Source organism: Schistocerca serialis, unplaced genomic scaffold, assembly GCF_023864345.2.
Source record: "Schistocerca serialis cubense isolate TAMUIC-IGC-003099 unplaced genomic scaffold, iqSchSeri2.2 HiC_scaffold_1212, whole genome shotgun sequence".
Lineage (NCBI taxonomy): Eukaryota > Metazoa > Arthropoda > Insecta > Orthoptera > Acrididae > Schistocerca > Schistocerca serialis.
Window position 1 is genome coordinate 2,501 of NW_026047417.1, and position 5,000 is coordinate 7,500.

A 5,000-nucleotide genomic window follows, 5' to 3' on the forward strand; every position below is an offset into this window, starting at 1 on the left:
TGCGGCTAGAAGCCGCCTGTCCCTCTAAGAAGAAAAGTAATCGCTGACAGCACGAAGGATGTCACGCGACTAGTTAGCAGGCTAGAGTCTCGTTCGTTATCGGAATTAACCAGACAAATCGCTCCACCAACTAAGAACGGCCATGCACCACCACCCACCGAATCAAGAAAGAGCTATCAATCTGTCAATCCTTCCGGTGTCCGGGCCTGGTGAGGTTTCCCGTGTTGAGTCAAATTAAGCCGCAGGCTCCACTCCTGGTGGTGCCCTTCCGTCAATTCCTTTAAGTTTCAGCTTTGCAACCATACTTCCCCCGGAACCCAAAAGCTTTGGTTTCCCGGAGGCTGCCCGCCGAGTCATCGGAGGAACTGCGGCGGATCGCTGGCTGGCATCGTTTATGGTTAGAACTAGGGCGGTATCTGATCGCCTTCGAACCTCTAACTTTCGTTCTTGATTAATGAAAACATACTTGGCAAATGCTTTCGCTTCTGTTCGTCTTGCGACGATCCAAGAATTTCACCTCTAACGTCGCAATACGAATGCCCCCGCCTGTCCCTATTAATCATTACCTCGGGTTCCGAAAACCAACAAAATAGAACCGAGGTCCTATTCCATTATTCCATGCACACAGTATTCAGGCGGGCTTGCCTGCTTTAAGCACTCTAATTTGTTCAAAGTAAACGTGCCGGCCCACCGAGACACTCAATAAAGAGCACCCTGGTAGGATTTCAACGGGGTCCGCCTCGGGACGCACGAGCACGCACGAGGCGGTCGCACGCCTTCGGCTCGCCCCACCGGCAGGACGTCCCACGATACATGCCAGTTAAACACCGACGGGCGGTGAACCAACAGCGTGGGACACAAATCCAACTACGAGCTTTTTAACCGCAACAACTTTAATATACGCTATTGGAGCTGGAATTACCGCGGCTGCTGGCACCAGACTTGCCCTCCAATAGATACTCGTTAAAGGATTTAAAGTGTACTCATTCCGATTACGGGGCCTCGGATGAGTCCCGTATCGTTATTTTTCGTCACTACCTCCCCGTGCCGGGAGTGGGTAATTTGCGCGCCTGCTGCCTTCCTTGGATGTGGTAGCCGTTTCTCAGGCTCCCTCTCCGGAATCGAACCCTGATTCCCCGTTACCCGTTACAACCATGGTAGGCGCAGAACCTACCATCGACAGTTGATAAGGCAGACATTTGAAAGATGCGTCGCCGGTACGAGGACCGTGCGATCAGCCCAAAGTTATTCAGAGTCACCAAGGCAAACGGACCGGACGAGCCGACCGATTGGTTTTGATCTAATAAAAGCGTCCCTTCCATCTCTGGTCGGGACTCTGTTTGCATGTATTAGCTCTAGAATTACCACAGTTATCCAAGTAACGTGGGTACGATCTAAGGAACCATAACTGATTTAATGAGCCATTCGCGGTTTCACCTTAATGCGGCTTGTACTGAGACATGCATGGCTTAATCTTTGAGACAAGCATATGACTACTGGCAGGATCAACCAGGGAGCTGCGTCAACTAGAGCTGAGCAGCCGGCCGCCCGGGAGTGTGTCCCGGGGGCCCGCGCGAACACGCAAGCGTCCGCTCAATTATTCTGCAAACAGGAGGAGGCTGAGCTCCCCTGCACAACACACCTCGAAACCCTCTCAGGTCCCGGCGGCGCGCAGCGCCGTCCTAAGTACTTGGTCGGGTTCGAGAGAGGCGCAATCGCCCGGAGTTAGGGCGAGTAGACGCTTTAGGTGCGACCACCCGTGCTCCCAACTGAGCTTGCCGCTGCCGACAGAGGCCCGGGAGCGTGCTGTCGTGGCATTGCCGGCGGGAGACAACACGCGCCACCTACGGTGACCGGCAGCTCCAACGCCAGCGCCACAGAAGGACAAAAGCCCCACTTGGGTGCCGAAGCGAACTCTCCCAGCACAGCGCACGCGCCAACACGTCCGCACAGCTGCGATACAAACCACCTGCGAGAACCGCTGGGGCGACCGAGCAGCAGACGGCGTCGCGGCGCCGAGCGCCGGGCGGCGGCGCATCCTCAGCGCACACAGTCCTCAATCGGACCAGCACACTGCAGATGGCCACCGCGCTTCGCACCGGGCCCGCGAGGACCTGCTTTGGCCGCAAGGCGCCGCGAGCAGGGGGCGCCGGCGCGCAGCTGCGCCGCCTGCCGCGTCCGTCGGCCGGCGCGCCTGCCACTGGCCGCCCCCACCAGCCGGCTGTAGCGCGTGCGCCCACGCACCGCGCTGCCAGCACGCCGGGCGGCCCCCCCTCACCGGCCGGGGACGGTCCCCACCCAGCCACCGCCGCGTATCGCCTCACACCCAGATCCCCTTTCACGTTCGTGGGCATGGTGGGTCCCCTTTCACGTTCGTGGGCATGGTGGGTATCCCTGAAACAACCGGTTAATAGCTCGACCGATCGTCGCCAACACTGATTCACCTCTAGCGAGAACAACCGCACCACAACGGGTTACCTGTTGTTCATTTGCGTAACGTCACCAGCAAACGTAGACGTCCATCGCCATTTGCAACGAGTATTGCATGCCTGTGTCAGGTGTCACAACACACTACGTCTGCCCACATAGACGCAACAACATGTGCACGCCTCGAGAACACGTGGAAGGTAGCCCCCGTACGTATGCGGTGTCCATTGCGCGAACGACTGTCAGCCGGCCTCTGCAGGATGTCGCAGATGTGGAACGCGGTGCAACATGCTATCACGGTGTGTGAGAAGAGACGACTACGTCCGAATACACGCTCCACTACATCAACAGACTGCTCATGCTGATCGCCATCCAGGGCGTCCGTTCCTCCCACACGTCTGAATGGCGTACCACACTGCAATCCAGCTCTTATAGGGAGACGACACGTAGCTGCGTGCACAATATTTGGACTGTATGGTCTGCCGTTGCTAGGCGCAGTCGTCGTACGGTCACACATGTGCCACGATGTATCATTCAGTACATACGGACCAATGTGCAGTACAGTTTGTGGGTTTTGCGTACATCGGCGGACAGGTGACAGGCCGTACCACAACGTAGGCTGAGTACGTCGGCATGCGAAGGGCATTGAACATGCAAACTTCTCAACGACCAGCTTGCGAAGGCAGGGGGGAAGGGGGGGGGGGGGCATGTACGTCCTGCTGCTATCCACATTACAGTGTATAGCAGGAGCATGTGGAAAGTCAGCAACACCTGCAAGGTGTTTAACATGACGCGATACACAGGGGACCGGGCAGTGCGAATAGCGAACTATATTGCGAGGGTTGCGGTTAGGCAACACTACACTAATTTAACGAGTTGCATAACAATTACAGAGCAGGTTCAGCGACAACGTGCGTCAGGTTAAGGCGCAATATAGGTTAGGTTAAGGCACAACATGGGTTACGTTAAAGCACAAATTAGGTTACGTTAAAGCACAAATTAGGTTACGTTAAAGCACAAATTAGGTTACGTTAAAGCACAAATTAGGTTACGTTAAAGCACAAATTAGGTTACGTTAAAGCACAAATTAGGTTACGTTAAAGCACAAATTAGGTTACGTTAAAGCACAAATTAGGTTACGTTAAAGCACAAATTAGGTTACGTTAAAGCACAAATTAGGTTACGTTAAAGCACAAATTAGGTTACGTTAAAGCACAAATTAGGTTACGTTAAAGCACAAATTGGGTTACGTTAAGGCACAACATGGGTTACGTTAAGGCACAACATGGGTTACGTTAAGGCACAACATGGGTTACGTTAAGGCACAACATGGGTTACGTTAAGGCACAACATGGGTTACGTTAAGGCACAACATGGGTTACGTTAAGGCACAACATGGGTTACGTTAAGGCACAACATGGGTTACGTTAAGGCACAACATGGGTTACGTTAAGGCACAACATGGGTTACGTTAAGGCACAACATGGGTTACGTTAAGGCACAACATGGGTTACGTTGAGGCACAACATGGGTTACGTTGAGGCACAACATGGGTTACGTTGAGGCACAACATGGGTTACGTTGAGGCACAACATGGGTTACGTTAAGGCACAACATGGGTTACGTTAAGGCACAACATGGGTTACGTTGAGGCACAACATGGGTTACGTTGAGGCACAACATGGGTTACGTTGAGGCACAACATGGGTTACGTTGAGGCACAACATGGGTTACGTTGAGGCACAACATGGGTTACGTTGAGGCACAACATGGGTTACGTTGAGGCACAACATGGGTTACGTTGAGGCACAACATGGGTTACGTTGAGGCACAACATGGGTTACGTTGAGGCACAACATGGGTTACGTTGAGGCACAACATGGGTTACGTTGAGGCACAACATGGGTTACGTTGAGGCACAACATGGGTTACGTTGAGGCACAACATGGGTTACGTTGAGGCACAACATGGGTTACGTTGAGGCACAACATGGGTTACGTTGAGGCACAACATGGGTTACGTTGAGGCACAAATTAGGTTACGTTGAGGCACAAATTAGGTTACGTTGAGGCACAAATTAGGTTACGTTGAGGCACAAATTAGGTTAGGTTAAGGTACAATATGGGTTAGGTTAAGGTACAATATGGGTTAGGTTAAGGTACAATATGGGTTAGGTTAAGGTACAATATGGGTTAGGTTAAGGTACAATATGGGTTAGGTTAAGGCACAACATGGGTTAGGTTAAGGCACAACATGGGTTAGGTTAAGGCACAACATGGGTTAGGTTAAGGCACAACATGGGTTAGGTTAAGGCACAACATGGGTTAGGTTAAGGCACAACATGGGTTAGGTTAAGGCACAACATGGGTTAGGTTAAGGCACAACATGGGTTAGGTTAAGGCACAACATGGGTTAGGTTAAGGCACAACATAGGTTAGGTTAAGGCACAACATAGGTTAGGTTAAGGCACAACATAGGTTAGGTTAAGGCACAACATAGGTTAGGTTAAGGCACAACATAGGTTAGGTTAAGGCACAACATAGGTTAGGTTAGGGCACAACATAGGTTAGGTT

The 5,000-nt window shown here is 52.3% G+C and overlaps 1 non-coding gene across 1 annotated transcript in view; it reads right to left on the reverse strand.

The window, feature by feature from the left end:
* The window catches only part of LOC126435606 (small subunit ribosomal RNA), a 1,908-nt gene extending 392 nt beyond the window's left edge, over positions 1 to 1,516 (reverse strand). Inside the window, exon 1 of the ribosomal RNA XR_007580063.1 lies at positions 1 to 1,516. This exon is cut by the window's left edge and continues 392 nt beyond it. This is a non-coding gene — a ribosomal RNA (small subunit ribosomal RNA).
* Positions 1,517 to 5,000: the final 3,484 nt, after the last annotated feature.